The sequence below is a fragment of the Macrobrachium rosenbergii genome, chromosome 6, assembly GCF_040412425.1.
Source record: "Macrobrachium rosenbergii isolate ZJJX-2024 chromosome 6, ASM4041242v1, whole genome shotgun sequence".
In the NCBI taxonomy this organism is placed as follows: domain Eukaryota; kingdom Metazoa; phylum Arthropoda; class Malacostraca; order Decapoda; family Palaemonidae; genus Macrobrachium; species Macrobrachium rosenbergii.
In genome coordinates, this window is record NC_089746.1 from 3,573,664 (window position 1) to 3,598,325 (window position 24,662).

Here is a 24,662-nt window from a genome sequence, read left to right on the forward strand (position 1 = left end):
ATGTGATGCAACCATTGGAGCCACAAAAAGGTACAGATTTCACTTGTCAGTTTGTTGTTCAGTTTATTAGTCTGTCTGAAGACATTTTTCAAAAGTGTTGGTCTCTGGCACCTTTAGTATTTTTTGGTTTTTATCTGCATTTGATTCCATTTTGATTTTTGTTTTTATATCCGTATTTGGTGGTAAATTTAACTGATTAATGCTGTATTGTAGAATAATTCTCTCTCTCTCTCTCTCTCTCTCTCTCTCTCTCTCTCTCTCTCTCTCTCTCTCTCTCTCTCTCTCTTGGAAGTTGGATTGAAATGTCGCTAGAATCAACACCCCATCTGTATATTAGTTTGTTTTTCTCGTTTCATATTTAACCTTCAGACACGTCCTGTTACTAAGCACATTCCCTTACATATGAGTCATTACGTACATTTCTTATTTTGGAGACTTTTCTTGCACGGTTTAGAGGTTTTTGCTTGAAACTTGTTTTGGATATTGTTATTTATCTTCCTATACATTACTGTTGCTCGTGTGACTTGAATATATGCCAACAAGTGCAGTCTTATGGCTGTAGTGGCTTGAAATGTAAACCAACTTGTGTTTTACGCTTTAGTCGTATATTTTGAGTGTTTGCATTTGGATAGCTTTGTTTATGTCTCATACATTGTGTCCAGAATGACTTTGCACCATTTGAAATTTGGCAGTGAACGAGTTTGCATCACGTGTCCATTGGCAGAAAGTCATCAGATGATAAATGAATTTTCTTGGCCACAGAGTCACGTCTGGTGGCCTTACCTCCCAGCATTCCCTCGCGGCTCACGCCCACACTGCGTCCCCGGGAGTTATTCCTTCCGTAGGTAATATTGAAATTCTTGGTCACGGCTGTGAGGAACGGCAGATGGTTCCTTAGAGCTGTCTCGACACATTAACCGGCTTTCTTAATGTGGCCTTTACGATGTGACTGACACACGTCAGTGCGGGCGAAGGGTTAACCAAGTAATTTGCAGGTATGGGAGCTCAGTAGCTTTTGAAAGAGTTGATTGATTCAGGTTCTGCTCTGTTGACATATGTAGCTTATGGCCCTGAGAACTGTATGCTTTAAGTTCATTAACACTTCTGGTGATCACTTTATGTACAGATATGAAAGATTAGGAATATTCCAGTTTGTTTAAACATGAATTGCAGAAAGGAAGTTTGGTTCAGATATGCTTTCACATCTCCAGTTGGCATATTGAAGTACTGCTTCACTCCTGGGCATCAGTGGCGGGAACATTTTCATTAAAGAGGATCAGAAAATGAACCTTAGATATTCAGAAACGTAATTTAATCATTTATTTATTTTATCCAGAAATATTTTTGACTTGTTGGAAAAGGAACACCTAGCTCTGCATGGTATGAGTTACTAAATAGTAGAGAGAAAGGGGTTTTCAGGACCGATGGGAGGATCTCCAAAAATAAACCCAGACCCAGAAGAAGAAATGGAATGAATATACTTTTGTATTTTTCCAAAAGATGAATGAAGAATTAATGGTTTGATTTAGACTAGAAGAACTTTTTGGTAACATTTTGATGTAGGAATGTTGAATTTTAAGGCATTTTATGAAAACAAGATGAAAGTGTCTGAGAAACATTATTTAGAAGAATTACAAGAGTGATTGTGTGTCTAGTTGGTATCAGCTTATGAAGAGGGTAGAGGCACCTGTAGGTCTTGATAAGGCACAAAATTGTGTTAGCATCTGGGGGATGCTTGTAAACTGGGAGTGAAAGCTGTGATTGTGAGGATGGAAAGGAGTGCCTTTTGGAGAGCCTGTTGACTACCTTGCTAGTTTTGGAAAATGAGAAAGTGTGAGCGTGCCAGGTGATATGGAAACAAAAGTACATGGTAGTTGAAGGAATGGTGAGATTGGTTGGTTTGGGTTGCCTGATGGTAAAAGAAGAGATTTTGCGGAGGTGTGTTTAAAATAAGTTGTCAAAAGAAAATGCCAGTCAGTGTATTTAGAAAAGATAAAGTAGGGAGGTACTTCAAAAGAAGGATGAGTAAGTTGGTGGATGTGATAGAAGTAAGCGGATTAGCAGGAGATAATATGATAATTACTTAGTTGGAGGGCAAGTGAAAATGGAGAGAGGCGTCAGGTATATATAAAAGAATGGTGTCCAGTCATGTTTGCAAGATATGAATGAGCTTCATTAGACAGAAAGGACAGCTACATATACAGTAGGGAGAAGGTGAAAGAAGAATAGAATTGTAATAAAAATTCTGGAGATGTAGGAAGCTGATAACGAATTGAGAAACTTCTTGCATCAGGGGACGAATGTTGGTAAAGGTTACTTGAGAAAGGAGGGAATTGTAAAGTGGAATATTTAGTGAGATTAAAACAAAGCTACTTTAAAGTTAGTCGAAAAGTTGAGTGGAGGTGTACTTAGAATAGAAGAGGAATATAGGAGGAATAATAAGGTATAATGAAAGATGATATAGAATAGGCAACTGTGAGTAAAATATTTGTGTAGAATATGAAAATAAATTTTTAGAAGGTCTTATGGTAGTGAGTGCAGTGAAAAAGGGTTGCTATGTGTTTTTTTTTTTTTGTGGATAATAGAATACAGTGGAAAGAGCTGCCTGAAAAGAATGCTCTTCTGTGACATTAAAGTATTTATGCATGTAGATAATGTAAAAGAGGGAGAACTTAATGCTGCGTGTGTTGGTGGAATTAATGTGTCTAGAGGCAGAAACGACTATTGAAGATGTTAAGGAATGCCGAGGGAAATTGAAAGCTGGGATGTGGGTGATTTGGAGGGATTATTTGTGAGTATTTATTTTCCTTACTTTACAGGGAAAGGTGTCAGGAAGACCTCACGAATAGCGTAGGAATAACTTTGCCGAGTAAACCTGCGAGTTTTATGAGCGGGAACGGCTATTGATAATGAGGACCAAATAGGAAAGAGCTTTGTTGGTGTAGAGAGAGAGAGAGAGAGAGAGAGTGTGTGTGTGTGTGTGTGTGTGTGTGTGTGCGCGCGCGCGCGCACCGATCAGGTGCATTTTTATGAAATGATCGTTTGCGAAGTTAAAGAGTGCAGTAAATTTGTTTAATTTGTTAAAATTGATAAAAGTTTGAAGATGAATGCGAAGATAAAGTAAGAAAATATCAACGGGAGAGGATAGAAGTGAATGACTGTCAAAGGTTTTTAGGAGTAAATATTAAAGATGATGGCCGAATAAAAGGAAGTTGACGTGTACAGAGGGGTTGTCAAGCTCTCTTGTGTACGGTAGCCAATGAGATTGCGGAATGCGAATGAGAAAAAGATGTGGAAACATGAACAAAATAGCAGTTTAGCCACAGTGGTGAAAATGAGGATATTTTAAAAAAGATGAGCTCACGAAAGGGTCATTTGGGTGGTTGGATCAAGTAATGAGTATAGAAGATTATTTTATTATTATATTATTATTATATTAAAGTAGTTTCACCAGACCACTGAGCTGACTTTCAGCTCTCTTAGGACTGGCCCGAAGGATTAGATTAAAATACCAGGTCTAGGCCAGAGGCCAAGCACTGGGACCCAATAAATCATTCAGTATGCTGAGTATGGAAGAGTATCCGGGTCATATGGGAGTATAATTCTGAATTCCAATGGGAAGGAGGAAAGACCCTTGGAAAATGTAAGGATGATTGGGTAGGTGATCTCCACGTGCGTGTACGAGGGTTTTCTTGAAGCCGTAGATTCCTTTTTGTATGCTTTTGCTGTAGCTATGAGTCTACAAGGTATTTTGACGTGAGAGTATCGGCTATCGGCTTTTATTCGTTTGTGTGTGTGTGAGAGAGAGAGAGAGAGAGAGAGAGAGAGAGAGAGAGAGAGAGGAAATAAAAGATTCTTTTGGTGGTGACTTGGGGAAAAAGTCTGTTGAAAGGTAATGCCTCCTGTGCAAATGCCATTAAAGTTTTGCTCACGACGGAACAACAGGGCTGTTCCATTGCCTTCCTTTGTTTCTGCCAAAGATGTCGAGCACTGGAAGAGACCGGGTTTTAATGGCAGCCCTTTTCTTTCCTTGATGAGCTCATATCGAGATGGTCCCAAAGTTCTTTTAAGACGCATTTTCTTTCTTCCTGGAACATTCTTGGGAATTGAACAGATTATATTGATAATTTTTTTCATTTATGTAAGTGCCCCTAAGTTCTGAGCCAAGTTATTTGTTTTTAAACTTTCTTGAGATGCCTTTGTACCATGGAGTATCAGTATTTTTGACAAGTGAATTTGTTAAAGTATAAACAAAGCCGCAGCACTCCATGGGCTCTTTTTAACTTTTCGACTCCGTTACAAAACGATACGTCTTCTGCGAAAACCCTGATGTGAATTTTTGCGAACGAAATGGGGAAACAGTCCTTCAACTCAAGGAATCGAAATTTGGTCAGAGGCAGCATTTCAGTGCTATCCTACCTCACTGTCAAAAGGGATAGACGCCATTCCAGCCCATGCATATTATAGCATATCTGTATGATTGAGATGTTTCACACGGCACATCACTCCAATAACACGATGTTCAGCTTAACGTCTCCTTGCCAGAGTGATGGTGTGCTTATTTCTGGTCAAGCAGAATATTATCTGAATGTGACATAATAGTGATGTACTTGTATGAGCTGAAAAAGATTCTTATGCTTGACGATAATGGCAGCGTACTGCTGCCCTTTCTGACACAGGTACGAACTCTGGACGGGCTATTTCTTCATTTCATTCCCAGAAATCGATTTTTAGGGTTTTCAGTGAAAAGTATGTTCAAAATTATTATCAAAGACGGGTGTTAAAGGAAATACGCGATATCCATCCAGGTCCAAGTCCAGGGGTAATGTACGCGTCAATCCCCATCGGTAGAGTTTTTGAGAACAGCGTCGTTTCCTGGTACTTTTTGTTATTTTGCAATGTTTTTCAAAGGAATTTTGCAATCACATTGCTGGTTTACTCCCCTGTGAAAGGATATGCGAACTGTCACGTGCACTTCTGTCTGAAGCTGTAAACGATTGACGTTTGTGCTTTAAATTTGGTAAATACAGGCTTCGGCGGTTTATTTTTACGAATAAAGTAAGTATTGATCGACTGTATATTTTAATATTTCTTCGTATTACAAAACGTTAGGGATAACTTAAATTATGCTCTGTCCGCTTTCTGTATTTCGAAATGAAGCTATACCACGTTTTACTTGACCCTGAGGCCGCCTATAAGCTTTCTTGTCGTATATCACCTCATACATTGTTTAGCGAAAGGCAATACAAGGCAGTTGTCGGGTAGTATTGCTCACTTTCCCGTTATTCAGCATCTGCTTGTTCGCTTTTCATTAGAGGCATCTGCTGCTATCTGCGCCGAGTAATTAATTGCTTCATTCTGTGAAAACCAGTAGGAGAGTTAATCACGAAGTTGTGATATTTGAGTTTTTTAATTGTCGAATTCTAGGACGTTTTCCACAGATTAATGATAGGAATAGAACCTGTTTCATAATAACATTGAGTCATTATTTCTGCACATTGTAACATCATGATAAAATTTTGACTTGTACGTTTCGAAAAGGCAGGTTTTTGTGCCCCAGATTGACATTTAAAAATCTGACTCTGTTAAGCAAGGTTTGGTAAGAATTTCAGAGGAATTCTGAAAATAAGAAAGAAATCAGATATGAGAAATATTATAATAAAGTAACCCGTGTGTGGGTCAGTTGGGAAAGTGAGAGTCGGAAAGGGTCAGAAATGAAAAGAAAGAGCAGATGGGGGAAAATCAAATCCTTTCTTGGGTACACCACTGGGAACAGAAAAGAGACAGAAAAGGACAGTTTGGTGCACGCAGAGGGGACACTTCAGACACTAGAAATGAACATGTTACTTGGTTGTCTGGAAATAATTTAGCACCACGCCTACTTGAGCTAGTTGGAGATTCGCACGGTAAACGTGAGCTTTGCATAACAGGTCAAAGTTATAGTAAACCTTGTTTTAGAAATGTCAGAAGCAACAGAAAGAGACTCCAGACATACTGAATTCTTACGGGGATTAGAGAGAACGTAAAATAAAACATGGAGGAAGAAAGTCAGGCCTAGAAAATATTTTCACTAGAGGAGCAGTGACGTTAGTTGAAGTGGTTGGAATGTCAGTATCAGCCAAAGAAGAGCGCATCCATGACGTTAGATGAATAGTTGTGCTGAAGATAAGATAAATATATAATAACTAGAGCGGTTCTCTTTGAGCCGTGAGAAGTGAAATATTGAAATAATCACGAAAAGAAAATATTTCCATCGAAAGTAACAATAAATATGACCTCTGGTGTTTCAGTTGCGCAGACGGGGCTGTTGCAAGCTGCTATCCTCCTACACAAGTGAATCACCACTATTTATGTTTCTTTTAAGGTGAATTTGTTGTTTACCTAATCAGAAAGGGAAACATAACGACTTTGGAGGAGAAAATAACCAAATTTAACGAAAGCATCTGAGGTTTGTAGGCTTCGGATGGTTAAAGAGATTTGGATTAGGTTAGGGAATATTTTAAGGTTTTCAATAATGATGATGTTGAAGTTGACATTATTCCCAGCCATACACGCATATATACAGTATATATATATATATATATATATATATATATATATATATAGTATATATATATATATATATATATATATATATATATATATATATATATAGAAATAGTCAACACACAATCACGTGTAATATAAATAAATTTCCGATATATATATCGAACCCAGGTCTTTCAGGTGGAAGACATATTCGCTTTGGCCTTTAAGAATGCGCCCTTGTCTTCCACCTGAAAGACCTTTTTTTTTAGATCCCGATTGAGTCAGGTGCTATATTCATAGCTGGGTAGACTGGATTGTGGCAGATCTGGAAACGAATTACTCTCCACGGAAGTGCAAGCCCAGTGCTCTACGACTGGGCCAGGGCATTGACATGTTGTTCACTAAAAAGCTGGTTACCTCAACTAGGGCGTCGTCTTGAAGAAAAACCAGGCGACAGTCGCTGGCATGCTATGCACTGGTGTACGGTCGTTGCAAAAAACTTTCCTTAAGCATTACCGTGTTCTTGTAATAAAATAGCTTAATAAAAGCATAACATCGCCCCACTATACGAACTCCACACCCTGATATCTATTTCGTATGAATCCTGGGTTTTCCTCTATATTAAGACTTCCTTTCTGTAACCTGTTACAGCCTATGAATACACGTCTTATCTTGCTGCTCGTTTTTGCAAAGGACATGTTAATATACCAGCTGTTCACCAGAGTATCGCGCTCCATTATCTCCAGTGACCAAACAACCACGAGCCCCCGATGTGTCCTTTCACCCGAGCTACATTTTTTACCACGACGTAGCTCAACATTATTAACCCTTGTTACTCAAATACTTTAACCAAACTTTTCTTCTCTGTAGCGTCGAGGTCAGAGAGAGAGAGAGAGAGAGAGAGAGAGAGAGAGAGAGAGAGAGAGAGAGACTTCGAATGCAAAAATTTACTGGACCTGTATTGATTAATGTTATTGATTCCTGCCGTAAATATGATTTCAGCTTTCATAAAACGAATTTATGAATAATGAAGGGAACAACTGTTTCAAAGAACAATTTTCCAGAAATTATTGTGCTGATATTTGCTGTGTCATGAATTGCTTGTTATGATTTTGCTAGTTCATTTAGAATTGAAAAGCGGATTAAGACATTTCTTGCATTACTTTGTTTGTTTTACTGTAATAGGTATTTTGTGGAACTTCAGTTTAGGCCTAAAATAATTACCTTCTGTGGAAAAAGAACAAGGAAATATCTGATTAAGTTAGCATCTCGCATGTTCCAGTTAACTGTGAGTAAATGAAAATTAAGGAAATGTGCTGATTTTTAAACTGAGAACCGGTTGTTGTTAAGGGGTTACATAATCGGCTGTTTTCAATATATGTAACGTGCTTCAAGTGTGAGTCCCTATATATGTATGTATGTATGTATATATGTATGTGTGTGTGTGTGTGTGTTGTGTGGTGAGAGTTTTACCGATGGTGACTCGTTGGTGGAACTGGGTGGGTCATTGCTCTTCTGTATCCGTTTCTTTTTATCACACCTATCCCATGATGCTTTTGTTCTCTTTTTAACTTTCTGTACAACAGGACAGAGTAGAGGTCTGTTTATCTTTTGTCTGTGACTTAGCTTATGTGTATGTTGTATATATATATATATATATATATATATATATATATATATATATATATATATATATATATATATATATGTATATGTGTGTGTGTGTGTGTGTGTAATGTGAATATTATTGCTTTAAATATCATCACTTTTAACTATGCTATTGGTGATTTTAGTATGACTGTCTTTCTTATCAGATTTAACATTGGTGTGACGTAGATCCACAAGTTTAAATTTAATTTTATTTGGCATATACACATATTGTGGTAAAAATGGCTATGATACTGTAATAATAACAAAATTGCGTGTGCGTTAAGTATTTATTATTGGCCTCTATTTACTGATGTGGAATTCAGTTAGGTCTTTTAACTCTTTATTGCTCTGACTTTCTATAGATGTACGGTATTATATCTATAGAAATCTCTATGAATGACGTTGGAATTGTTTTGAAATACTTCACAAATATATATATATATATATATATATATATATATATATATATATATATATATATATATATATATACTCGTAAATATTGTGTGTGTGTGTGTGTGTTTTGTTGTGTATATATGTATGTGTATCTGTCCTGTGAAATATGGCGGTAATGTTTAGTTAATTTTTTAAACCGCATCGCCCTTATACGTATTTATTTTACGGTATGGTGACTGCATAAAATGTAAAATGTCATGGTGATGTTTTATATATATATATATATATATATATATATATATATATATATATATATATATATATATATATATATATATATATATATATATATATTATTAGAAAGCCACTGGGAAAGTTCAATTGAAACGACAGAATGCCAAGTACTTTCGTGTATTTTAACACATCTTTGTGCCCAGAAGATGTGTTAAAATACACGAAAGTACTTACGCTCTGTCGTTTCAATTTGAACTTTCCTAGTCGCTTCAGCTAATAAACAAAATCACGCGCTTACTTTTGTGATTTCTTAGTTTGTGTATATGTATATATATATATATATATATATATATATATATATATATATATATATATATATATATATATATATATATATATGAATGTCTTTTACTGTAATAACACAGTGTAATAAGAATATAAGAAGGCCCATAAAATAATATTGGAACATTGCAACCATATATTTCGAGCACTTCCTTCTGTGCCCCTGTTCACTGGTAAAATATGCACAGATGAAATGTTACAGGAGTATATATACAAAGCATATGCTTTGTATATATACTCCTGTAACATTTCATCTGTGCATATTTTACCAGTGAACAGGGGCACAGAAGGAAGTGCTCAAATATATGGTTGCAACGTTCCAATATTGTTTTATGGGCCTTCTTATATTCATATATATATATAGTATATATATATGTGTGTGTGTGCATGTGTATATATGTATATACATAATATATATATATATATATATATATATATATATATATATATATATATATATATATATATATATGTATATTACTTGATGGATTATAGCAGACTTCATAAAGCAGGCGGGCTTTACTTGGGCGTTTACGTGGGAGTTCTGAATCAGATCAGGAATCAAAGACTCGACCTTTCGAGACTATAGGGAGATGGGGCTTCTGTTGTAGAAAGAAGAAGAAAAAATGAAGTTCCACATTAGAATTCAGAGAACTTTTACATGGGATATAAGGATTTGTGTTAATAAGGAGTATAAATACCAAAAAAACGTATGGTCGTTGTCTTCCTTATACCTTCTTTGTGGAAGAAGGTATGATTAGTTTCGTTACTTACAATAAATAATTTTGGTACTTTTTCTACTGTTTTACATCAGTTTTGTCTTGGTATTGCTTGTAATTAGTCCTTGCCTCTTCCCCGTCATTTTACCCCCCCCCCTTTGTTTTAAATTTAGGTGTTAAGGACACCCTTTTACTTCTCTTCCAATTGAATCATCCCATTGGTGTCTGCTCCACCCTCAGATTTAGACCTAACAACTGGCAGTAGCTCTGAGTCCTTAAAATAGCTTCTGTTGTGATTTCCTTTTAGCCTTGGTCTGTAAGACTACCGTATATAAATTCTCCGTCAAAACAGATATTAACCTCACAATCACCGAAAGATCTCCTGCTCCACAAAGTTTCTGTGTGTGTGTCATCCAGCAGAATAATATTACGTATCTTGTAGTAGTTACCCTTGACAAAGGCCTAAATCTGATCTAGCTGGGAACTGTGAGTGAGATCACTGCAAGAGGTCAAGTTAAGTAAAAATCGCCATGCCGGAAACCACTCGGGTTTGTTTAATATTACGAGGACCCTCATTTTTTTTTTCTCACTAGCCTTTCGCAGAAACCATTGTGAATTTTAACAGTATCTTTCAAGATGCAGCTGCAAACTTGTTCTCTGAATAATGACTACTTTATATTTTGTTTTGGTCTTTTTGATTTTTTTATTGAAATATCTATCATTTAAAGAAAAAGTTGAAGATCACGAGAAAATCTGGGAGAAAGAAAGATGAACACTCATTTATTGACTGAACAATTAATCTAGCGTTGCGAGAGAGAGAGAGAGAGAGAGAGAGAGAGAGAGAGAGAGAGAGAGAGAGACTGTTAACTGTAAAGCTTCTAAAAGAGACGAAAAGTAGCGCTGGAGCCGACTGGCTTGTGTGCTATAAACCCGTAATTACAAACTTTCTCGACTTATCCACCAAATGTTATGAAGACTCGTCCACCTGCCTCACTGCCTCATGATCACTCGCGTAACGGGACCGAAGTCCCGTATTCCTCGAGTTTCTAATTGGCTCTGTTTTCATCACGGAAAACGAACGAAAACCGTCAACACTTTATTGTAAAGCAAGTTCTTGATAAGAAGCATATGGAGTACGTGACATTCATGTCGCGGTTGTTTATTTTGTTCTTCGTATTAGTGATTTCGCTCTGGGAAAGCTTAACTACAGAGGCTGGTTCTTTAGTTTCTTCCTATTTAGCTTAGTAATGATATTGTTGAACCTTTTAGCCCTTTTTTATGTTAAAATAATTTTATCTATTCTTCCGCGCTTGCGCGCACACAAAACACACACACACACACACACACACACACACACACACACACACACACACACACACACACACATATATATATATATATATATATATATATATATATATATATATATATATATATATATAATGTTTGTGTGTGTGTATTTCCTTTAATTTTAGACGTTCCTCACAAATAATGGTGAAAATGTATCTCCCTGTGTACGTTATCATTAGATACTCCGCTAAAATCACGCTGAATTAAAACAATATTTTTACTGAAAAGTCGCAGTGGAATATATTCTCGATCTTAACTAAAACGCTTTTGTACCTGTACTTTGGGTTTTCCTATATTTCTTGTTTCAGTTTTTTCCTCTGCAAGCCAGTATCTGTAAAATATTGTGTGTAGTTACCTTGAAGTACAAAGCACCATGACTTACAGAATAGTGACGCAATGGCTACCATTTGACTTTCGAAGTTGTGCGTTCTTCAATTTCTCATTCTGCTAATTTTTGGTAACATGACTGCATTGCAGTTTGAATAAAGTAGAGAACTTAAAAGAAATATCGACGTAGCTTACCTGAATGTCGAAACCAGAGAGGTGTTGCTAGATTCTCATAAGATATTTGTCACTAAACTATTTGTTATAATGCTCTATGTGTTCCAGGGCAATAATTTCCGTTCATCTCTGGCACAAACTTTAAATAACACTTCAATTGATCACAGTATTAATTCTTTCTCATACAGCGTTAATCAGCCTCCCACCGAACGCACATACTATTCACTCCCGTGTCAATAGGGCACTGAGTCAGTGCGGGAACTCGCTAGCAGTGCCGAGTGTTGATGTCCGTCGCAACATTGAGAACAATGACGTCACGGTTCCCTGCACAGCGGCGCATGCGCTCTGAAACTGCTTTGTCGCTGCATGTTGCTGTACTGTGTTGCGTGCTGAGTAGAGAAAGGGAAATTCCTTCGGAACTTCATGCAGAAAAATACAACACATAAGGATCTCGGCTGTATAAATGATAGAAAGGGACCTTTGAAATAAAAAAAAAGGAGTGGATTTTTAGGAACAAAGTAGTCTGCATGAAGGATTCTAGCTTTTTAAATGATAGAAGTGTATCTTTATTATCAAAAACGACACATTGAATACTAGGAGTCCTCTTCTTAGAAGATTCCGAATGTATAGATAATGAAAAGTCGTATGTTTTAGTATTATTCATATTTTATTTAACTCCGCACTCTTTGTGAAGTTGTACTGTTCTTACCCATATTATTTTAGCTTTTATTATAGCTCAACCCTCGTGTGGAGATATTTTTGTTTGGCTCATGCTGTCAACTCCTTCCTTGGTTCAAGGTCTCTTTGGTATGGAAGAAAAATGTTGAGCAAACGCTATCGTCTGTTCAGATCCCCGAGGTGAGTCCCCCTAGTGCTTCTGTGGTGGTTTCCATATGACCAGTAGTTTTTTTTATGTTTTAAGAACAATAAATGTCAGTCCTTAATTTTCTTTCTCTGGACTTGTGCCTCGAACAACCTCTGACGGTTTTCAGGAGTAGGCTTCAGAATTGATAAGTCAGCAGAAGTACGGTAGGGGCACGAAAGTTATGAACTGGTTTTTGCATCACAGAAAGAAGGAAAACAAAATATTCTCGGATCTAACAACAAGAAAAAAGGGAAAAAAGAACTGGATGGACAGATTGTTTTCAAACTTTCTTCAGTTTCGGATGGAGTTCCAGTGAACATCAATTGGCCATAGAAATAACGATTCTGGCGAAAAGACATTTCCCCAGATTTCATGTCGCGAAACAAATGCACATGAAGTTGTCAAAATTGCTTCAGCAATTTTATTATGTTTTCCATTCCATGTTTTACTTAACAAACTTACCCGAGTCTTGTATAACATTTTGAAATTTGTTATTGGTCTGCTAAATATGGTGAATGTAACATAATTTTAGTACGGAATTACCAGTGTTCTACTAATCTTTCAACTTATTATTACTGTGGTGAAAGTTATTGCCTTTGTCGAAATTATAATTATTATAAATAGATCTTCATTAATTTGTCATTAAGGCATTTTTTTAGTGCGGAATTACCAGTGTTCTAATTATTCAACTTACTATTGCTGTGGTGAAAGTTATTGCCTTTGTCCAAATTATAATTATTATTAATAGATCTTCATTAATTTGTCATTAAGGCATTCCTTTGGTTCCCAAGGTTATTTGACCCAAATGGTTTTTACACACGTATTTCCATCTTGATGATATATCAAGAGTACCAGGGGGGATGTCCATTTTGGCTGTCTTCCCTAATTTTTTCTTAGCAAGAAACTTCTTGTGCTATTCCGTATAATGTAAAACTGTGAACATGTATCCTGCAAGTGTCACTGATGCTTATGCAAGCAAGCATGAGAGAGGCTGTATCACTACACTAAAGCACCATGCACAATTGCCTTTGTTCCCTGATTCACGTTGCTGCTTATGTGTAAATAATGTTATAGGTTTCTTGATTTTTTTATTTGTTATTAACCTTGCGCTCTGTTTTTCATGTATGTGTAAAAGCTTGCATTGCAAGTCAGTGGCTGTAGGCTATTTTGTGATAAGTGTTTGTGGAAGCTTGCATTGCGAGTCAGTGGCTGTAGGCTATTTTGTGTTAAGTGTTTGTGGAAACTTCCATTGCGAGTCAGTGGCTGTAGGCTATTTTGTGTTAAGTGTTTGTTGAAGATTGTTTTGCAAGTCATTTCCATTGGAGGATATTGCCATATAAATGTTTGCGGAAAGTTGCTTAGCTATTCAGTGGACGTGTAGGTTATTTCCAAATAAATGCGTATCATATTACGAAAATGCAAATTGAGTGTGTGTGTGTATATATATATATATATATATGTATATATATATATATATATATATATATATATATATATATATATATATATATATATATATATATATATTATTCAACAAGCCAGTTCATTTACAGATGGTCTGTGGATCATATTGTGAAGGTGTGAGTAATTTAAGTCAATGAGTTAGGAAAAATATATATATATAACTGAGAATGAATTACAAAGTTTAGGAAAATTAAAATCTATTTTGAATAAATTCTTCCCACGTCTGAATTTGCTGTGTAAAAAAATGATATTCTTACTCAAAAGCTCTTGAATGTCTCCATCTCTTATTTCCAACCCCACAGACCTTTGAATGTTGAAAGCTCGTAAGCTGTCAACTTCAGGATGATCACACCTGAGAATTAAAACTAGTTTTGTAACTTCTTGGATGTTAATGAATTTCTTTATTTCATTATGGTTGTACTGTTCATCTAGGAATTCCTTTTTAAAACTATGGTAGCACTTGAATGGCCGGACAGTCAATTAAATCTAAATAACAATTTGGTAATTGACAGGTATGAATAGTTCCTTTGTTAACTGACAGGTACGAATAGTTCCTTTGGTACCTAATGTAGTCTTGTCAATTCACTGTGCATTTGCACTTTGTTCATGAGTCTGTTGATACTCTCCAATCTTTAACAACTTCGTAACTCAGCTGAAAGCTACTGTCGACTTTACCAGTCCAGACGACATTCTCTTGAACTGGAAACATCAACTTAGGATTTAAAAGCTGTCGTTACTGCTTGCTCATTACACTGTCACCTCTGAGAACATCCGCTTGATCACTCTTAAGTGTCAGATAAAGTCAACACAGAATTCATAAAGGGGTCTTCACTAAGACAACAACTAAACAGGAGGCTGAAGGTCAGTGAAGTCCATCTGCAAACCTAAATGGCTCTTTCCTTATGGTATATTGCACAAGATCCAAGAGGAGGTGAGAGAGTTTTTGCAGATGGACTTCTTGAACATCACCCTCTTGTTTAGTAGGTGTCTTGGTGAAGTAATTATTTTAATCAGATTTTTTTATGTGGAGAATCGGTAGTGTAAGGAAAATCATGTCATGGCGAAAACTATGGCTCTCTCTCTCTCTCTCTCTCTCTCTCTCTCTCTCTCTCTCTCTCTCTCTCTCTCTCTCTCTCTTTATGTTGTGTGTGGCGACTCAAATGGTACTGTATCATCTCGGAATGATTACATCAGCCAATCCACCGCCGTTCAGTATCTTCCCATTAGCATTTGATCCATTTTGTTCAGATGTCCCAAACCTGGTCAGTAACTGAAATGGAGGGCAATTGCCCTCTTTCCATTGTTCTTAGAAGACTATTAGTTTTAGCGGTATATGTGTTTTATTGGGTAATTTTTTTTTTTTTGAAGAATGTAATTTGACTCTAACCATTTATCCCAGTTTTTATATACAATTTTGTGGATAAAAATTTGTGCACCTGTCTGCAAATTGTATGCATTGAATGAATCTTGATGAAAAGTTGTCATCAAAATATTGTTATATAGTTCAGTTATTCGTAACCTGCACATATGTCCAGCTCTGATACCATAGGTTTTGAGTGACAGTTGTCAGAAATGAATTAACTGGTTAATTACTCCTCTGTCATCATCTGGGGACAGTCCCCTCCTCTGCTCTCAAGGCGTCGTGGTACCCTAAGAACTTGGGTGATGTCGCACGACCAAAATGTTCGTTATGGACCGCAAATCTACGCCTCATTTTCAATGGGGACGGGTTGAAGGAGCGAACACTATTAATGAGTGGAAACTGCGAATGCGTTTGCATGTGCGCGTGCATCTGAAGGGTAGTAGTCACTTCATGAGTGAAGGTCGTTCCTCCCCGCACGTGAGTTGGATGTCGTAACCAATAGAGGTCGCTCGAGTTGTGGCTTAGGTATTGCGGATCATCATCATTTTTAGTGGTGGGTCGTTCCTGTGGTTTGGACTCCCCGTGGAAATGTAACTATTCAAGGAATATTGTCAAGACTTGACGTTCTTTGTTGAATTACTCAAGGCCATTTGCTCTCTTTTTGGGTTCATTGTATTAACAAGCAAATTGTTCTCTCTTCGAATCACATAGTTACTTCTCCGCATCCTTGTGCTGACTCAGATGACGATTACATTACATTAGTCATATTTCAAAACAAAGACCGCAGACAAATATCTCCTTAATATTATCTTGGTGACTTGTTTTGAATGTTCTTTCCTCGGAACTGTCATATCTTTTTGAAAGTTCCTTTTGTGCAATATAAGTCATTTTTCACTATAGTCAGTTGTATTATAAGTCTGTGAATGCAGTAATCTAATTCTGAATAGTAAAATCTTGCGAAGATTTGCGAAGCCAAGTGTGAGCCTTTGGTACAGTATAATCATGCGTGTTACTTAGCTTTCTCATTATTCCACTTACTAGCTAACTTAACTATGAAAGTTTGTGAGTAATTTTCGAAATAATAAGCTTATGAAAGGTTATTTGAAAAATTTGGTGGCAGTTGCTCTGTTAATATAGAAATATAGAATCTGTTAGAAGGAAATATGAATATTAAAACAAAAATGAACAGTAACAATTATCATCTTCACCTGTTTTAAGCGTATGTACAATACATTCATTATGTTTAGGGTATATGCAGCGTGCTTGATAATAACGTTACAAATAAAATAATTTAAAGTGCTGGGAACATTGTCTTATGTCTTTTTAGAAAGTGTGATTGTAGAGTCTGGGGGCAATTCTTTCCCTGTGGCATCAAGATATTCAGATTATAAAGTGTTATTCTATTAGAAGAAGTCCTTGAATAACTAAACCCTTTGTACCAACTTCGGTGAGAGCGGTGTTTTTTTTTTTTTAACATTACCCAGTTACCAGTTTCTGCTGAAAGTTTCTTGAGGAAAATTTATGCTAATTACATCCCTCTATTAATACTGACGTTGTTGTGATAAACTGATAAATAGTGTACGGTAAGACTAAATGTTCTCATTCTTCTTGTGACACTGGAGATATGCGTATTATTACAACCTCCATCAAAGTTGGGAGGAAGTTCAGTTCACACTCTTGTCTCAATGGGCGTTTGACTGCGTGTTAGCAGAATATCTCCAGAGCAAGCAACCAGAACTCATAAAACTCGGCTTGTATAACCTTTAGGTGACTATCTCGAGGTTATTAACTTTTGGAAGAAATAGCCTTGCTAGCAATTTATTACCAAAAAATCATCTCATTTCATAATAAGCAACAATGAAGTTCTTTTTCATTTAAATGGCTCTCTATTCATTTATTCCATCGTTTATTTCTCCTTCGAGTGTATCTGGCTTGCGTTCTTTACAAATTATACCGTCATCAGTTGAAACTAAAGATCTCTGAAATTTGAAACAAAAGAGAGGTGCACTGCCCATTTGTGACTCGTTGAAGACATGAATGGCGCGGCTTGCCTCTTAGGTCTAGCAGATGACAGTAGTGATGTTACTTGCTTCTTACTTGTTGACATCATTCGCAGTACTACCTGCTTACCGCTTGTTGGTTGCATGTCCAATGTCACTTGCCTCTCATGGCATTGATGACATGGCTAATACTATGTGCTCTTCACAATGGCATAGGTGGTATTGGTGCACGGAGTGGAAAGAAGTACCTGGTTACCATGGTATAAGTTCCCTGCCTCAAATCTTTCAGGCTCTTGGCGTAAGAAATGAATATTGTTTTCAGTCAGTGCTTAAATCTGAATCTGAATTGCAGAACAAGATAAGATTCCCCTGTTTCTTGGGTAATCTGTTTTGCTAATGACCCACATCTCTCAGTTCCAGACCCATGAGAGACCAGACTTCAGAGGGTTCAAGCTGAGGATTATCATTACCATTTACTCTCAGACGCGTTAATGAGCTGCCATATTCAGTGCTTGGTGAATTGTGCTACATGCTTATTGAACTGTCTGCCATGTCCTCATTTTTCATTTGGGCCAAAACTTTACCAGCAACCTTATGCACCAAATGAATGATTGCTTAGTAGTCATTCATTGCAAAAACCATGACATGGCTATAACAAACTTCGGAGACATTTCTGGACATCAGAAAAGCCTTCGACGCTTGTTATACTTATACCATGACCTTTTCAAGCAATTGTGCATTGTAGCCTGAGATGCACATTCCGTGGCTTAGTTGGCTTAATTAGTCCGTTACAATGGAAATTCGAATTACAAACTGCTTTGCGATAGAACGCCGTAGATTTTTAAATGTTTTAATGATCATTGTTCCCACGCATACACGAACAGGAACATTGTGCAAGAATAGAACCCTGAATAAGAGATTCTTGCTGCGAATGTATCTATTTCAGTTCATTTTTTCTTCACTGTGTATTCAAATCATCCATTGCTTAAACTTAAAATAGCATCTGGTATTTATAAAGAAAACAATGCTCAGTTGTGTCTTGTCTCTTTGTTTCATCAAAGAAAAAACTCGTCCAGAAAGGAAGACTTTTTTCTTGTTGAGCAGCAGCTTGATTTTTAAGACACTAGAAGATTCACTATCAGTTGAAACTGCCTCACAGACATTTTTGGCTTGTGAAGTGTATAGTGTCTGAAATATTTAAGCGAACCAATACTGCCTGGCAGAGCGCCTGTACATTTCTTTCAACGATAATCTCATTACTCGTTCAACTTATATTTCTATTTACTGTGTATTCACATCACAAACCGCAGATGTAACCTGTGTTTTCTCTTGTGCTGATTCTCGTACAGCCTTACTTATGTTGCTTCCTAACTATGTTGCTACCATATGTGGGATTCATTAAAGCTATAATAACAGCCAACCTCTGATGCTCTTGAAATAATAAGCATTTTTGGCCGCCAAAATTGACTTCTAGACATTAAGAAAAAACTACCATTTAGTTTGCTTCCAGATCTAAAAGGGGAAGAGCGTTGTTTTTTAACGCCATGAAATGGGGATTTAGATTAATCAGATATCTTTTTAAAAACAAAAAAAACAAAAAAAAGCAAAAAGCAACAAGATTGCAATTCAGCAGTGATATAGGCGAAGATATTACAAAATACGTTTGCAATCATAGCAATATTTTTTTTTAAACATCAGAAGTATCTAGATTTTTGAAGTTGATTTGTATGACTATCATGCAAAGGTAAATTTCAATTGCAATTTCCATCAATATCAATAATTCCTGGTAAGGTGACACTTTGTAATTACCTTTGTTTATTCCAGATATGCAGTAAAGGTTTTTCTCTCTACCGTGCCTTTAGTTCTTTATCATATATAGCAGTTAGGAATCCATAAATTACGTGGATCTCAAGGTCACGGAAGTATTTTTATTCATAAGATGCTCACATTTGAATAAAATATCTTGCTGGCAGAATTTTATCATTTTGTATTTTTATGACTATCGCTATGAGACCAGCAAACCATATTAAAAAGCTCCTAATAAAATGTGCCTTATTGTTACAACCCGCAGTCCATCACTGGCACTGCGATACAGAACCTCTGTCAAGCGTCCAGCTTTGTCTTTGAAATGAGTCGGGTTCTGGAAAGTAGGATTTTGTGGCATTTTTAAAACTTTCCAGTTTTCTGTTTTCAGTGAACGTTTTTGATAATATTTGGCATAAAGATATCTACAGTATATATTAACCACAACCTAAACTGTTTACGGTAACTAGTAGAAATAAAATACTATGACCTCATTGGGTTCATTACACTTTTCAAAATTTCTACACCCACCTTTGATTTACAATCACACACACACACACACACACACACACACACACACACACACACACACATATATATATATATATATATATATATATATATATATATATATATATATATATATATATATATATATATATATATATCTTATATAGCCGTGCACAAGGTGTATATTATCATTTCAGTGTCGGATATTTCAGAAATGTCGAATATTGTCAGACTCTGAGCCTGACTTATTTTTTAGGTTACTGAGCATTTTATGCAGTCTAGTTCGATAAGTACGTGACATTTCATTCAAGGTCATTAATGAATATGTTGGAGATCAAATCAGTAACTGTGGTGCACAGCTGCCAGATTTCTGGTTATCATTATCATTATGATGGTGATGATGACCGTGCAGCAATCGCAACCCTTTCCTGCCACTAAGCTTGCTGCTGCTGCTGCTGCTGTAATTATGTGGTTGCTTGTCGTGGTCACAATCGCCCTGTCTCTAACATCTCTTCCATTTATAATTTTCCCTTCGTTCCTTCCTATCCTGTTCTGGCATACCGAATAGCTGAGTGCACTCGTGAAAGCGCTCAACCTCTCTTCCACGCAGCCGTCTGTACATAATTTTTAATGAGAGAGAGAGAGAGAGAGAGAGAGAGAGAGAGAGAGAGAGAGAGAGAGAGAGAGAGAGAGAGAGAGACTTGACTAAACTTAATATTTTTAGTTCTGAGCCATTATTCTCTATCTTCAGTCACCATTCTGGAATACATACGATATGTCGTGCACAGGCTGGTGTTATTACGGAATGTAGTTTAAGTTGAACTTTCGGGATATAAATTTACATCCAGACTACAGATATGGGCAATAGCATAGAGAGAACTTTCCAGTGTTTCCAACTAGGCTCTCCCTCTTTTTCTCTCTCATATTATAAATATCTATAGTTTAACGAAATTACTTCCCCGAGATACTCATCATAAAACTATTGATTTTCTGCACTAAGTAGGTTGACTATGAAACTTTTCTTATTTTCAGTGTAGGTTAGAAATTCAGCGTCTGTGGTTTATCAACTTTTTCGAGGTATTTTAAATTTGTTGCAAGTTATGCGTATTGTTCTTCTGTTAAAATTTACCGTGACTTCATCCGAGTAGAGGTATAGTGTTGGTAAGGAAGTGACCATTTAAGCTTGCATAAACCCATTGACAATTCAAGTTACTCCCCACCACCGGTATCAGTGAAGGCTTTCAGGATACGTTCAAACCCTGAAAAGCTATAGCTAGCCAAATTTTCATACTATAGAAAACGGAAAGTGAAATCCACTTTGGATTTTCTTTGGTATCAGCATCTTACAGTATAATCCATGATGTATTTTTGCTAAGGTTTTACTTCATCGAGAAGTCAGATTTAGTTGCTCTAGTTTTAAAAACTTCATCATTCATTGTGTAGGTAACGACAAACACACCAAATGTTTCGCCCTGGTCCCAACCCCTTGACGAGGTGGGCGGCTTAGGGACCCACTGCAGGGAGTACATGCTCTTTTACGCCTACTCTCTCAGCTGTGGATTCAACCGAATATCGGGACCTTCAACTCTTTTACTCCTCCTCCTGTACATTTTCCCCTTCCCTTCTCCCCATTTTGTGGATGACCTGTGCCTGGTGTTGAATTATGGAATTCACTGCTCTTTTAACTTGAAGGAGGGTGGAGTTGGATGGCATGCCACCCCACCCGTAGAACTAGAGTACCCGACGTGGTAGAGCCAGGGGAAATTTTTATGCTAAACCACACCCTTAGTGCTGGGTCCGATCTCAGGGACTGACGACCCCTAAGGCACTGAGGGTATGGTGTATATACAGGTGAGGATCCCAGGGCAGTTACCACTGCGGGTAACAGTATTGCTCTCCCCCTGTTGGGTCTTCCTGGTGAGAGAGACCTCATCCTGGACGAAATTTATATTATTCGTTGTATGGCGACCAAATCAAACCTCCTTACGACTTCTGGTACGGCAAAGGATTTTTCTAGCATGATGACTACACTGGAACCCTATACTCTAGCACGGAGCAAAGGAAACTTGACCAGAAATGTATGTAAGATAAGACCATGAATATTTGAAACCTGTAATCGGCTACAGCAAAAGAAAGTGACAAATCAAAAGCATTATCACACTTGGGAGGAGTTAAAGTAGACTATGCAGTACATGCTTTTTGGAATCACTCTGAGGAGAAACTTGTAGAAGAATTAAAAGATCAAGGTGTGATTAGAACTGAAAGAATGAAGAACATCAATGGAGCCTTAGTTCCACTTCCAAATTTAATTATTACATTCAATTTTACTCGCTTGCTTAATATGATAAAAGCAGCATGGTTACATTTTAAGCTTAAGCAATATATTGCAAGACCGAGGAGATGTTTTCATTGTCAAGAATTTGTCAAGAAGCTACAAGGCAAGCCTGCCACATGTATTAAATGTAGTGAACTAGTGCATGGTGTATGTAATAAAGAAGCAAGATGTACACATTGTCTATCCATTATCTTCACAAAATTGTGATGTGTACATCATGGAAAAAGAAATCCAACGAAGAAGAAATGTAAATGCTACTAGAGGTGTTTCCTTTGGTAATGTAAATAGAAGATCAGTGATGACCTGTACTAGTGCCTCTTTGGAGGCTGCGCCAGTAATTTCTGGCACGCCTCTTCAGAGGCTGCGCCAGTAATTTCTGGCACACCTCTTCAGAGGCTGTACCAGATATTTCTGGCACTCCTGTCTCTTCAGAGGCAGCGCTAGTGATTTCTGGCACTCTTCCCTCTTCGGAGCCTGCTCCAGTTGTCTGTGGCACTCCTTCCATGAAGATGTCTTCAGAGGTGCCCAATACCCATGATACTAGGGACAACATCAACATTAAAAAGGAAGGCAGCCATCAACAATCAGTCTCCTTCTGGAAAAAAGTAGGAGCAAGGTAATAAGTCAAATCACTGAAAAGGGGCTCAAGTTTAACGGCCTCAAAGTGTAAATAAAACTAATTAATTTTCACCAGTGGAACCGTCAGGGATTAAGAGCTAAATGGGAAGGACTAAGGCTGTTCATATTAGAAATGTCTCATGTATGTATAGCTTTGCAGGAGACCGTGGGCTGTGATGAACGGATTTAGGTTTTCTGCGGGTAAAATGGTAACCGTGCACTTTGCCGTGTAATAGGATTTCATCCTGATCCAGATTTGTTCATACATGGGCAGAGAATTCCATGTGTTGGTGAAACACGGTTTCTTGGGTTGATTTTTGACAGAAAGCTGATTTGGATTCCACATCTGAAGTATATGAACACAAAACGCTTGAAAGCAATATTATGCTGAAAGTTCTCTCTCACACTTCGTGGGATGCTGACTGAACTCGGATGTTGAGACTGTACAAAGCTTTGGTCTTTTCAAAATTAATTTGTGTGTGTGATTTGTACAGGTGAATTGTACACTTCAGCAAAGCCTAATAGCCTCAGAATGCTCAATTCAGTTCATCATGGAGGACCAAGATTGTCTATAGGAGCATTTACATCATCTCCCACTGAGAGCATGCTTTTAGATGCTGGTGAGATGTGAGGAGGGTTTATCAGCCGAGAGAAAATCTCTAGGGGTGCTTCTGGACACTAGCATAAATTGTTCTGCTTGTAAAGCTTTAGCTAAGGCCTCGGGATCTTCATTGCCAGTGTCTGCTGGTTCGGAGCTGGTACAGATTTCAGTGGCTCCCTATGTCTTTAACCAGCATTTGTGTCAGAAATGAAAGGCATTGGCAATTTTATGAGTCACCCCAAGCAACCTCAACCATTTGCTTTAAGAGTAAAGGTTATAAACAGGCAATTAAACATGCCGAGGATGGAGATTTTACCAGAAAGTTATTCAGTTAGCCCCGCCCCCCCATGGAACCTTCCAGAGGTAAAATTTTGTACATATTTTCATTCAACAAAAGCAGAAATGTCTAATGAGGCATTGAAATTAGTATTCTTAGATCATTCCTCTCAACATGATAACTCCGCTGCAGTTTTCACGGATGGCTTAAAGTCAGATGCTGGCGTCGTCCTTGGAGTGGCCTTCCCTGGTGTAGAAGGAAGTGGGGGATTATCATCGATTGTGTCAATTTTTACAGCAGAACTGCATGCAGTTTTAAAGGCCATAAAAGAAATTTTTACTCAGAATGGAAATAGTTTTAGTGTATGTTGTGACTCAAGAAGTGTTCTTCAGTCTTTGGAATCTTTTAACCCTGTGCACACATGATTTTAGAGATATTGGAATGGCTGCTTTTAGTGAAAAGAAGTGGTAAAGAAATAAATTTTTGTTCGGTGCCTTTCCATGTTGGGGTGGTTGGGAACGAGCAAGCTAATCGTATCTTGCTAAGTTAGCAGTCACCTCCCCAGAACCCAGATGTCTACTACCATGTCGGGATGTATATCCTCTAGTAGATCAGAAAATTAAAAAGTTTTGGCAATACCTTTGGGAAAATATTTTAACGAATCAGTATTTCGTCATAAGTGTCTCCTTGATCTTATCCTTATATGCCAAGGAGACAAGAAACGATGTTGTGCAGGCTTAGGTTGGACATACAAGACTCATCATGGGTTCTTGATGTCCGGCGAAAACCTTTCATTCTTTTCTGCGATGACTGTGAGACATTTGCTGGTCGAATTTTCCAGTCTTGGGAATCTAAAGCATAGGCTCCTCTCTAGGGGACGTTGCAGAGATGAACATTTCATTTCTGCAACGATTCTCGGGGAGGACTGTAATTTAGAGCAGACATATATCTTTGTTAGGGTGGCGGGCCTTCTCAAGAGAATTTAGATCATATACATATACAGTATGTGTGTATATACACTATGTAAATATATTATATATGTTTTACAGATATGATTATATATATCTATATTCTAGATATTTCTTATATGACACGCCTTTTAAACT

At 37.2% G+C, this 24,662-nt stretch overlaps 2 protein-coding genes across 4 annotated transcripts in view; one reads left to right on the forward strand and one right to left on the reverse strand.

Annotated features, from left to right (window-relative positions):
- Positions 1 to 11,966, reverse strand: part of LOC136839116 (uncharacterized) — a 108,382-nt gene extending 96,416 nt beyond the window's left edge. Inside the window, 1 exon segment of the mRNA XM_067104774.1 lies at positions 11,742 to 11,966. The gene's annotated coding sequence lies outside the window, so the exon portion shown is untranslated.
- Positions 1 to 24,662, forward strand: part of MCU (mitochondrial calcium uniporter) — a 617,067-nt gene that overhangs the window by 443,332 nt on the left and 149,073 nt on the right. The gene's annotated exons all lie outside the window — the stretch shown is intronic.